This window comes from Equus przewalskii, chromosome 27 (genome assembly GCF_037783145.1).
Source record: "Equus przewalskii isolate Varuska chromosome 27, EquPr2, whole genome shotgun sequence".
NCBI classification, from domain to species: Eukaryota; Metazoa; Chordata; class Mammalia; order Perissodactyla; family Equidae; genus Equus; species Equus przewalskii.
In genome coordinates this window covers 36,925,042-36,938,039 of record NC_091857.1, presented here as the reverse complement: position 1 = coordinate 36,938,039, position 12,998 = coordinate 36,925,042, and the positions used below count along the sequence as shown (strand labels likewise).

At 54.5% G+C, this 12,998-nt stretch overlaps 1 protein-coding gene across 1 annotated transcript in view; it reads right to left on the bottom strand.

Annotated features, from left to right (window-relative positions):
- The window catches only part of MX2 (MX dynamin like GTPase 2), a 37,655-nt gene extending 29,820 nt beyond the window's left edge, over positions 1 to 7,835 (bottom strand). Inside the window, exon 1 of the mRNA XM_008538191.2 lies at positions 7,676 to 7,835. The gene's annotated coding sequence lies outside the window, so the exon portion shown is untranslated. The remainder of the gene's footprint in view (positions 1 to 7,675) is intronic.
- Between the last annotated feature and the right edge of the window lie 5,163 nt (positions 7,836 to 12,998).

Genomic DNA, 12,998 nt, shown 5'->3' with positions numbered 1-12,998 from the left:
CACCCTCTGCTCCTTAGGTCCTTGTATCCCCAGCCAAAGAGGTGGAAGTTCAGGAAAGTCAGGAGCTCGCCTGGGTCCCTGGTGTGGGTGGTGGAGTTCAAAGCCATGCAGGGCTGGGAGCTGGAGGATGGCGCCCAGCCCCAGGCGAGAAAGGAGGAGACAGGGAAGACAGGAGAGGGGGTGTCCCACAACCTGCCCCCCGTGGCCGCCCCACACCCCTCGGGCTCACCTTGGGGCTTCTCTGAAGCTGCGGTGGGGCCTGCCTGCACCCACCTGGCTCCCAAGCGTGCCTGAACTGGAAAGAGGCAGGTTAACCCCCTGGGGCAACCTCTGACCCATGGAGGCCGTGACACTGCTCTCTTCGCCCACCTCTCAGATGCGCACGATCCTACACGTCTCCTTAGAAGGCCCACACGGGATGGAGCCTAGTTGCCCTCATGGGGTCAGCGGCTCACACCTTCCATCTCTGGGTCACCTGTCCAGACCCCACTCCACCCCCCTGGCATCCCTTCCCGAAAAGTCTATGCACATACTCCTGTCTTAGGCTCTACTTTTTTTTTTTTTTTTTTGAGGAAGACTGGCTGAGCTAACATCTGTGCCCATCTTCCTCTATTTTCTATGTGGGGATGCTGCCACAGCGTGGCTTGATAAGCTGTGAAAAGGGCCGCCGGGGATGCGAACCCACGCAAACTTAACAGCTACACCACTTATTTTTGAGGGGGGGGGTACCACTAAGCTAAGGCCAAGAGAATCAGAGATGAGTGGTTGCACTATCTCTTTAAGATAAACTCTGTGATCTGATTTCAGGATAAGCAAATAGAAACCAGGGTTAGTTCTGATATCTTCAGCAAGGGGGCGTCTGAGGCCAGGCCAGCTGTGTGTGTGACCTCGGGTATGTGCTGGAATCTCCCTGGGTGTAATTTCCTACATCTAGAGAATGGGGATCCTGACACCCCATGAGGACGTTGTGGGTTAAAGGCGATTGTTTATTGAAGGTTTAGTCCTGTGCCAGGCACCACGTGGCTGCAAGAGTGGAAGCTGGTGCCAGCACCATCATGCTCTGCTTCTCGCCACCTCCTTTCCCACTACCAGAGCCCAGGGAAGGGAGAGCTGAGGGGAGGCCCGGGGGCTCGGGGCTGGTGGACAGGGGGCTCTCCCGGCTCTCTCTTGCGAGGTTCTGCAAGGCACTCCCGGAGGGCTGCCTGGAGGAGGCTGTTCCTCTCGCTTTCTTTTCTTTTTTCATTTTAGAGTCCAGAGAAGCCAAGTAGGACTGGAGAATTGGTGCCAGGATTTTTGTCTGTCTTGAGGTCCCCTTCCTCCTGGGGGGGCTCAGAAAGCCAAGCCCAGAGGCAGCCCCCTTCTGGGGGTGGAGCTCCTGACCTCTCTCTGACCCTCTCTGCCTCGTCCTGCTGGGGGTGTGCCCTGGCCTCTTCCCGCAGTGCTGGGGCCAGACCCGACACTTGGGTTTGGGCTATACGGAGGCAGGGAAGGCCTTCTACTTTCGCTCTTCCGAGTGGCCAGCCCTGCAACCTGGGACCTTACTTGGAGGGGGACCCCCGGTGGAAGGCCTGCGAAAGGCCATCGGGGGGGAAGGAGCCCCCTCACCTCTGCCTGTGCACCTGCAAAGTCACTCTCTCTCTGTGGACGATCACCTGTCACCTGACGACAGCAGGCACTCTGTGTCTTCTGCACGGTGGAGTCCCAGCTTCCCTGATGGCCCCAGACAGGGACACGCAGCAGGCACTCACTCCATATCGGATGCAGGAGCAACCGAACCAAAGGATGGGTTCATTTCCCGTGGTGACCGGGGAGGCTGCTGTTCTAGGGCAGGATTTAGGTATCCCTGGGTCCCTCCTTGGAAACAGAACTAGTATCGCGCTCCCCTACCCCCGCCCAGTCCTTCCATCTCAGTGAATGCCGGCTCCAGCCTTCTAGCGGTTCCACCAAAATGTCTCCCCATCCTCCTCATCCCCCCCGCAGCCTCCTCTCTGTGCTCAGCCCACCGCCTGCCTTTAGCAATTTGTCGACTCGACCGTCCGAATACTCAGAATCCAGCTGTCTCCCACTGCTGCCACCTCGATCCAAACCACTGTGGTCTCTCAACTGAATGCTGACCTGGCCACCCGGCCTGGCGACTTGGACCAGAAACAATGACTGACCCCACATTCTTCAAAAGGGCACTGCTCGTGGGGAGCCGAAGTGGAGACGCCTTCCCCTCCAGGAGGCCTCTCGGCCAGGCTCTGCTCTGGCATCCTTCACTCTGCCCAGCCTTCTCTGGGCGTGTTCGCAACACACTGACTTAGGCGTGCCAACTCCCAGAGCTGTCCACGGGGCAATCTGTCCCCCTCTCAGGCTATCCCCTAATCCAGGGCTAGGCCCTCCCCTTCCGCTTACAGGCCCTGGCAGAAGCAGCTAACTTAAGTATCGTTTACCCGCCCAAGAGTAGCTGCTTTCCCACGACTTGGTTTCCTTGCACATTACACCGTCCTCGTTACTTCTAGGCCATTCTTCCTCTATCTCCTCCTTTAACCTGATCTTTTTCTGTTTGTTTTGGATTCCACATTGCTCGGATCCTAAGCCAGCACCTGAGTTCCCATTTATAGATGAAAGGCAACCTCAAGATTATTTAGCAGCAGCTCGAGAGTGAATTACACCAAAGTCCAATCTCACAGGCAGCCTGCTCGTCCGTCCTGGTGTTTGACGTTGTACGGGAACGGCTCTTCTTCCCCGGGTGGAGCAGGCATTCCCCGCACAGGAAGCACTGTCAGGCCCACATCAGAAGTGCCCCGGGGCCCTAAGCATTTTCATCCCTGGGTTGGGGGGCAGGGTGGTGGATGGAAAGCTCTCAGAAAGCCCCTCCCTCTGATGGGGGCCCAAAAGAAATCATGGTCATTCAGGGCTGGTTTGCATTTCCCAGATTTTCTTCATTTCTCTGGAGTCTCTGAAGTTCAGCCTTTGCCATGTCCAGCACTGGATGGTTTTGTACATCACCACGTCACCACTGCATGCTGCCCCCCACAGAATCATCCGTTTGACGAAACAGCCGCTTCACGTCACGCCCACCCTTCAGCAAGTTGTCAACAGTGACTGTGATTCCACGTAAAAGATCTCTGCTTATTTAAGTAAAATTGGCCTCCAGAACATGTCGACTTACTGCCTTAATACAAGGAAATTAGATTAAGATTATATTAACCTCCTTTATACAAACATACACCAAATTACTTTACAGAGGGCCCAGCATGAGGACTTTGCTCTCCTGGGGAATTAATCTCTTTTGTTAAAGAGCTGAGGAGACAATCCCTCCCCCGTACCTTGGCCTTCATGGTGAGGAGGCTCAGAGACAAATTTCCGGCTGTCAAAACTGCCCTCAGCTCTTGCAGGCTGCTGTCATGATCCTCGGCTCCGGTCCCCAAAGCCTTACCTGGTTTTATGGTTTTATTGCGGTACTTTTAAAACAACATGGAGCAGGGCATGCAAAAGACAGTCTTTGGGAATCGCTACGTTCTCTGCCTTTGCTGGTGGTGGTGGGGGGAGCTAGGGGGTCCAAGGCAGGGGAGAGGTTGCAGCTGAAGGAAGAGACAGAGAGGCCCGGGAGAGGCAGTGTGAGAAATACTGACATCTGGGCTTCTTGTGTGGCAGGATGCGGCAGCATGATGCTGCGGCAGGATCCTATCAAGTTGGGAGCATGGAATTGTCTTTGACAAGATGGAGAAAGAGAAGAGACTCAGAGCGCAGCAGCACAGCATAGCAGGGAGGAGAGAGATGGCTGGTCTGACACAAGGATCACTGAGGCCGCCCCCAGAGAGGGGGTTTCTTTCCTACCTTCCCTCTCACTGGGCAGGACCCACAGCATCCGAGAGGGACCCTGCCTGCCCCCACTTCCAATCTAGATCCATGCAGGGGCAATGGGCTGGAATCCACTTACAGGAGCCCGAGCCAGCAACCCAGAGGAAGAAGTGGCCTCAAAGGTGGGCAAAGGGATGGAAGAGCAGAAAGGACCGTGGCAGAGGACAGGAGGAGAGAGATAAGGGAGGAGGGCTCCCTGATGCTGAATGAGGCGGAGTCGAGTCTGGACCGAGGGAAAGCTGAAGGGAACAGGAGAGAACTGTTTTGCACCATCCCTGGGCATCCCCACGTGGGTCTTTGATCACCTACAAGGAAACGTCTTTGCCTGGACGCTGTGCTGATCTCCGTCCAGCAGGAGGACAGAGTTGGGGGTGTGGTTGGACCGAGTATAAGTCGTGAAACCTAGAGCTCTCTGCCTGCCTGGCCACAGACTCCACAAGCTCGGGAGTGCAGCTTGAGCTCAGTCTCCCTGCCTCCCCTAAAACTTGACTCTCCCCATGTTTCTGTCCACGGTCTGCCCAGTTCTAGAGCAGCTGGGAGAGTGGGAGATGAGAAAGCGACTGCATCTCAACATGGACAGCCTTACAGCCAGGTCCACAGGGACAACACCCCCTCTGTTGAAGGCACCCCCAAATTGTGATGAGATTACCTACGTCCCAGATAAGCCCTTGGGTGGTGTGCAGTTGAAAAAAGGGAATTAACCAAGACGGTAATGCTATGTTTCCCAAACTGTGTGCCAAGGTGCCCTGGGGAACCTTAGCAGACACATGGGAACACTATGGGGTATTTCAGATTTCCCAGGGTTATGCAGAGACATCTGTTGGACATCACACAATCTACTATTATTAAGTTGTTTGGAACTAACTAATTAATCAATAGAGCTATTAGGTATTCTTTTTGGTCAGGGACACCATGAACGAATTACTGAGATGCTCAAGGCGCCTGAACAGGGGAAGTTTGGGAATCTCTGCTGTGAGAGTGAACGCAGAGGGAAGTGGTGTGAGGGCATGTGTGTGCCAAGAGGCCAGGAAGGAGCAGGGGAGTAGGGTGATGGGACAGATGGATGGACAGATGGACAGAGGGACTGGGCAGGGGAGAGAGGCCAGGAGGAGGGTCAGGAGGAACTCCCAGGGGCTTGGTGGCCACGCCCGTCTCTCTTTACGCTCTTCATGTGCCCCCTACAGTGATATGTGCTCTAGAATCTCATTTACATTATCCCTATTGTTACACAACATGGGAAGTGGAGTTCAGACCTGTTAAGTAACTAGGATACCATCCCATAGCTAGGAGGCAACAGACAGGGGATTCCAGTGAACAAGATATTACCTTGATAAGGAGGACACAGTAAAGCTATTCAGATCTGGAAACTGCATCTTGGAGTGCCACCATCAATGATGGCTAGACTTCAGACAGGCAGTCTTGAAGACCAGCCCCTCCATGCTGGGTCTCTTCCTTTGGACTGTTTTTGCTTCTTTTGTGTTTTGAGCTTCCCACATGCTTCATTAAGCCCCAGAGGAGTCTCAGTAGGTCTGAGTGGCTTGAACTTCAGCGCCCTGGGTCCATCGCCGGGCCCGGGGCCTGGCATCCTGGACCTGCTGTGGCCCAGGCTTCTGCCAAGTTCCACAGCCGCACAGACTCATGCCCGCAGAACCGAGAACACTGCAGTTAACTAGGAAACTTCTCTCCCTTTGACCTGGCACCTTGTGCTGAATCTGGATGACCTCTCAGACAGCCTGTGGGCATATTTTGTCTTCCTTCATACTAATTAGGAAACTACTTTCTCCTAAAAGCAGAATACAACAACAAAAATCTGGCTTACTGAGATTTCATCCAGGAAAGAGGAAGAAGGTGTTACTATTCAAGGATCCACGTCTAAACCCTCACTCTTGCCTCGGCTTGACTGTGTGGTTCTCTGTGAACCACAGCGGAAGAGCTACAAGTCTGATTATCTTGCAAAATCTGCCAGACTTGGTCACATGTCATGGGTGACTATGTGGCCTGGATTTCTTCTTCCTGCTGGCGGTGTGACCTGGAGAGGCCACCCCAGCATCCTGAGATAGTTTCCCCCAATAACGCCAAGGATCGCTGGCAACAACCAGAATCTGGAAGAGGCAAGGAAGGGTTCTACAGAGTCTCAGGAGGAACCGAAACCTGCTGACAGCTTGATCGACTCCCAGCCTCCAGAGCCGCAAGAGAATCCACTTCTGCTGTTTAAGGCACCAAGTTTGCTGTGCGTTCTTACAGCAGCCCCAGCAAGTTAATGCCCTGTGGTTTGTACCCAATTGGTTCCCCTAAATGCCTCTCTTTGCTGGGAAGACGTGGCATCAATGACTCTCTCTAAGTAAAAAACTGAAGGCATAATAATTTAACTCTATATGTTACACCAGGGAAGAAACAAATGCTAGCAATCAGGTGCCCTCTCGCTCAGCAGAGCCACTTTTCTAGCACCACTGAGGGTGGCCTGTGCCACCAATAGCACAAGCAAGGGGGCTTCTGAAGCCCTGAGCCCAGGCTTTGGGGCTCCAATTCTGACACCAATTCCAGTGTGTATGTGTGTGTGTGTATGTGTGTTCCACACCACCAATCAATTAACTCAATTCTGACACTATCTACCAGAGATAGCATCAGATTCCACAGGGGAAGGACTCAGTCCCACAAGACAGCTCCACGTCCCCACTCCCTATCCTGCCCACTTCGGACGCCAATTGCAAGTTCAGGTTGTCACCTGTGCTTTTGACCAACTGGTTATAGATTGGAGGCCCCCACAACCCCCTCCTTGAGTTTGAATAATTTGCTAAAGCAGCTCACAGAACTCAGAGAACATTTTACTTACTAAATTTCAGGCTTATTATAAAAGAATATAGCTCAGGAACAGCCAGATGGAAGAGATGCATAGGGCGAGGGGTGGGGAAAAGCGTGGGGCTTCCACGTCCTCTCCAGGCACACCGCTCTCCCCACACCTCCCCATGGTCACCACCCTGGGATCTCTCCTCAGCCCGTCCTTGTGGGTTTTTATGGCGGCTCCATTACATAGGCATGATTGATTAAATCATTGGCCATTGGAGATTTATTCAACCTCCAGCCCCTCTCCCCTCCCCAGAGTCAGGGGTGGGACTGAAGGTTCCAACCCTCCAATCACAGGGTTGTTTCTCCTGGCAATCAGACCCTATGTTTATCTGCTTTCCAAAAGTTACCTCATTAACATAACAAAAGACAGTGCTCTCTTCACTTAGGAATTTCCAAGGGTTTTAGGAGCTCTGTGCCAGGAAAGAGGATGAAAACCAAATAATATCTTTCTTTTTTTTTTTTCAATATTGTGTATATGGCTAAATGATCACCACAATATGTCTAGTTAACATCTGGCCCCACACACAGTTACAACATTTTTTTCTTATGATGAGGACTTTTAAGATCTACTCTCTTAGCAACTTTCAAATATGCAATAGAGTCATTAACTCTGGGGATGCAATGTCCAGTGTGGTGACTGCAGCCAATATATTTCTTATCACAATATCATAGGGGCACAAAGCTCCCACCCCACCCCCAGCTGTGTGCATTCCATGGACACTGAGCAAAGGTGTCCCAAAAGCCACCCCGCTTTGTGGCTACAAGGCTTTTGGCCAGATTTGGGAAGAGGGGGCCACCCTGTGCTCCCAGACTAGCCACTTATCTTCTAGAATCTACCCTCTGCATGCAGGGCTGGCTGGCGGCCAGCAGCAACAGGCATTTCTGAGTCTCAGAGGGGCAGGTGCAGAACCTTGTCTTTATGGCTCCTGTTAAAAGGGACTTCTACTGCATGAACACATCCCCGCACCAGCCCAGCTCTTACCTGCGCACCTCCAGAGCAGAGACCAGGCAACTCACTCTCTCCCTTCCTCTGCCCTCCTTTTATGTGGTGTATGAACCACCCCCTCATGCACTGTTCTCCCTTTCCAACTGCCAGAGAAATGAAACTAATGGCCAGACCACAGAAATGAAACTAAAGAGGCAACATGATCCCCAGTGACTCACGCAGTGGTCCTCAGGCTAGACCTGCGGCTGAGGCTCCCTGGGACATGTGAACACACAAGGGGGCTGGGGGCTGGGGGCTGGGCCCATCCCGGGGATCTGAAGGAGCCCATCATGGGCAGGCAGAGAGTCTGTATTGCGAACAAGTTTGCAGGGGAGGCTGATGACCAGCCACACTTGGAGATCCAGTGACAGGGCAGTGCTTTCCCATAGGACTTTCTGCAACGATGGAAACGTTCTGTTCTCTGCCCAATGTGGGAGCCACAGGTGCCCACTGAGCATTTGAGATGTGGTTAGCAAGACTGAGGAACTGAATGTTTCATTCTTTTCAGTTCTAACTAACTTAGTAGCCACTGTGTATGTGGCTCCCATTCTGGACCCTGCAGGGCACACTCCAGTGTGTGATCTGAAAGGTCTGAGATGTCCCGTGGGCATTGAGCCTGAGGAACTCCAGCAAATGTCACCCTCTCCCCATGTTAAACCCTGAATATCCAAGGAAGGGAAGTCCACAGCTTGCCGAAATGACCCATTTGTGCAATGCATACCCTCACACTCAGTGGTTCCCACCCCCTTGGCAAGTTCTTGCTCCCTGGTGGGACAGGAGGAGGGTGGGGTCCACACTAGACGCTGGCTTCAAGCCAGGAACTCAGTCCTGGGCCAGCAGGATCTTCCAGCCCTCCATTACTTCATCTGCAAAAATGCAGGCATGCACCTGAGCGCTCCGAAAGACCCTCTGCTCTGTGACAAAAGTTGGGGGGAGGGAGGCGGTGAGCTAAGCATTCCCATCATCAGAGGGCAACTGTCTGGAACTCCAGAAGCCCTCACGATGGGGCGGGGGGAGTGACTCAGGAGCGAGGAAGCAGCCCTCAGTCTCGGTTTCACTCTCTCGATCATCACCAAAACAGAAATCAACATTATAAACTAAGAAAAAAACTCCTGAGCACCTCTTTGCTCCTTCATATTAGTTACTGCTCTGGTGGGCAAGCTTTTCTTTAAAGAAGGAATTTAGGGGCTTAAAAAATGTTTTTACAATGAAGAGGTCACAGGGAGGCAGTGGTCCAGGGAGGCAGTGGTCCAGGTCCGCACCGCAGCATCTAATACTGAGCCGTGTCACTCCAGTGTCCCCGGGCGGAGGCTGAGAACGGAGGGGAGGGGCTGGGCAGCGGACCTGGCAGTGGGATGGTTTTGTGCTTCCGCACTGCTGTCCTTTATAACAGGCCCCCGTGCGTCTACTGCTCCAGGAAAGGCACAAGCTGAGACACCTGGGAAGCCAGACAGGGTGATGCTAGCTTATGTGGAGGCAGCAAGGGCAGCTGGGAGCCCCACCGCTCCGGGTCAAAACAGCATCCCCTCTTCCACGCCCCTCATCCCAACCGCCTCTCCAGGAGGGACCCGGGTCGCCTGCAGATTCGAACTCTAAGGACGGGGTCCTTGCCGCCCGTGGGTGTGACAAGCCCGGGGAGGGAACACCCTGAGCAGCCTCAGAGGGCAGGGCGGGTCCTCAGCTGCTCTCTGCTCGGCTCCTGCACGCGCCCACCGCGTCTCGGCGATCCTGCCGACCCCGCAAAAGGGCCGGCGCCGCTGCGAGCTCGCGAAGCCCCCAGCCCTCTGGGCCAGCGCACCCACCCTCGGGCCGACCTCTCAGCGGTACAAATGAGAGCACGCAGGCCTTTCCCGGATCGAAGAGAGGTGGGGACCGCGGACTCCTGGGGACGGGCAAGAGTTCTTAGCCGGGGGCGTTCGCTCCAGCAGGGCGCGGTGGCAGAGGGCACGGTGGGGTCCCAAGCCCGCTGACCCCTCACTCTCTGGACCCCTCCTGCTCCAAGGGGGGTGACAATGGTGACCCCATCATGGGGCAGGCCCGAGGAGTAGGGGAGGGTCCACCCCAGGGTGGCTGGCACATAGAACGTCATCTCAGGTGCCCGATCGGGGACTGGCCTGGGGGCTGGTAGTGGCCACACCTTTGGGTTAGAACGAGAGAAAGGCGCACGCAGGGGGTGGAGCGTCTCAGCTGGCGACACCCCTCTCCTCAGTCAGAGACAAGCTCTGTTATGGATCTTGTGGTGTCGAAAGCACAGGCATCTCGGTAACAAATGCTGAGAAGATCAGGAAATGCCCCGCCTCCCGGGGGGCGGAGCCTAAAGGCCCTGGTCCCTCTGCAGGGCGGGGGAGGATGCTCCGGGCCACCGCGCGGCCCGTGACCTCGGACGGCCACAGGGAGGGCGGGGTCTGCACTCGGTGGGGAAGGCTCCTGGGCTGCCTGCGGTGTGGGGGGCTTACGCTCATTTTCAGGACTGGTCTGGGCAATTAGGACGCCCCGGGGTGGTTGCCCATCTAAGTCGCAGTCTCCTGAGCAGGTTTTTTTTTTTTTTGTAATAGGCTTTACTTTTTAGAGCAGTTTTAGGTTCACAGCAAAATTGAGGTGAAGGTACAGAGCCTTCCCACATACCCCTGTCCCTACACATGCACACACAGCTTCCCCCACTTCAAAAACCCCCAGCTGTCTGTCACGTGTGTTACAGTTCATGGAGCTGCACTGACACATCACATCGCCCAGAGTCCACAGGTAACAGTGGGGCTCCCTCTTGGTGCTGCACATTCTGCGGGTTTGGACAGATGTATAACGACGCGTAGCCGCCATTACAGTATCAGACAGAGCAGTGTCACTGCCCTGCACGTCCCCGGTGCTCCACTTGGTAACCCCTCCCTCCCCACCTGCCTGGCAGCCCCTGCTCTTTGTACCCGTCTCCATCCTGCTGCCTTTTCCCAGACTCCTCCCAGTCAGAACCCAGAAAGGGGACTGGTTACCACCCCGGACTCCTGCAGAGAGAGCCAGAGGGGTTTCCCAGTAAGTGGAGGACCCAGGGAGCTGAGCTGGTGGGGGACACCTCCCCTTCCTGCCCCAGGAGCCACCTCCAGGCTGGAAGGCGGAGGCACAGAGCACTGGGAGAGAGGAAGCAGTCGCCACCTTGGGGCTGAGGGCAGGCAGGCAGTGATGACAATGTCAGGATGGCCAGCTCCCACAGATCCCACTGCTGGGATCCTTCTCGGGCTGTGAACTCCCCTGTGAAGACTGAGAAAGGGGCTAGAACGCGTTTCACAAGACCTGCTAAAAGAAAACCTTGTGACAGAGCCTAAACCAGACCCTATAACCCAGGTGAGAAATCTCACAAGTAGTAATATCGTGGAAGCCGTTCTACCGATTGCCATTTCATTTAATGGAATAAAATGAAAATTTAGGTAGACAACATAAACCTGGAGAAAGAAATACAGCTGGGTCACAACTAAGATGTTTTTAGTCAGTTCTATATTTTGGGACAGGCGTTCCAAGCTTTCCAGGGGAGCATCAGCCGGTGCCATCCTGAGAACAGATGTTGGAGGGCATCCCCAGTCTGGGGCATGAGGTAGGGGCGATGCCGGTCTCCACCCCCAGTGCCCTGTAGGCGGGAATAGGACACAAACAACTCAGAGTCCTGGGCCCTAGGGAGGGCAGCAGTAAGAGCGGCAGGGCCAGCTGAGGGAAGGGGCCCCAGGGCTGTCACAGGATGCTGGCGGGGGTGGTGGTGCTGGTGGTGTTCAGCGCCCAGGCAGGATTCCTGGAGAGCCTGCTCAGGAGTGCCCAAGGCCTGCCCTATTACAGCGAGTTAAGATCAATGATGCCGTGAAAATGTGGTAATTTCGGCCAGAGTAAAACTACGCTCCCACCTCTTCTTAATACAGAAATGCCTATGTGTATCAAAGAGTTTAGAACCTAAAAGGGCCTACGTTAGTGTCCTGGGGCTGCTGTGACAAAACACCACAATCCTGAGGGGCTTAAAACAACAGAAATTTATTCTCTCACGGTTCTGGAGGCCAGAAGGCCAAAATCAAGGTGTCAGCAGGGCTGTGCTTCCTCCAAAGGCTCTGGGGGAGCATCTGTTCCATCCTCTCTCCCAGCTCCTGCTGGCTGCTGGCAATCCTTGGCAATCCATGGCTTTTGAAGCATCACCTGATCTCTGTCTTCATTCACATGGTGCTCTCCCTGTGTCTGTGTGTGTCTCCAAATTTCCCCTTTTTATAAGGACACCGGTCATGTTGGCTTAGGGTCCTCCCTACTCTAACTTATTCCATCTGCAATGACCGTATTTCTAAATAAGGTCATGTTTTGAGGGACTGGGTGTTAGGACTCAACTTATGAATTTTGGGGGGACAGAATTTAGCCCATATCAGGGCCCGAGCCAAGATCCCATCCTGGGTTTGCAGACTCCTCTGCAGAGAGAGGCCCTGCTCCCTGAGGGGTGAGGGCCAGGCAGGAGGCCAGCAGGCCCCACGGTCCTCTCTGGGCCAGAGCACTGCTTGGCTTTCAGTGGTCGTTGTCTTCCTGCTCACAAAGATTCACCCCTTTCCTGTGGGAGGACAGTCCCCCACCCACTGCCACGTGGTTGACATCCACAGGGCAGGGCACCGGGATGCGAGGATCAGGTGCTCACACGGTGTCCTGGCAGCAGCTGTGGGGCAGCTGGATTTCTGCTCTTCTTGGCTTCCATGCCTGATAGGGACCCCGCTCTGATCTGGCTCCCAGCGCCCTGGGCTGAGCTGAGGCGGCCCCGTGGCCCACATGTAACACGAAGGAGAAATCAACACTGTTGTAAGCCACTGAGAGTTGGGGCAGTTGTTACTTTGAGGACGTTGAAATTCAGGATGCCATGTGCTAGCGTGTTTGTAAAAGGGGTCCTGCTGATCAAAGGGCTTGAAATCATTTCATCTTTCCCAAATCCTCCATCTTACAGATGAGAAACCGGAGGCCCCGAGAAGCAATGGTAACCTGGCATCGGAGTCTCCTAGCTCTTCTCTTAGCCAGGCTCCAGAAGGAGGTTAGAACGGATGCTTGGCAATGACTTCATTTCTTAACCCCCATCAGACGCATGCCTGGACTCGAGTCACTGGGCGTGGGGATCTGGTATTCCTGGATCCATGAGGCGTCTCCTGAGAGTCGGAGGGATACAGTTGCCCTCCTGAGGGAAGACTCTGCTGGGTCTGTCAAGCCTCCTTTGTCCCCACCCCATTAAACAAAGGCCAGTCATTGGAGTGACACTCCTGCATGAGGGCAGAGACTGGGTCCCATTCATTACCCCATTGCTAGTGGCAGAAGGTAGGAGGCGCCC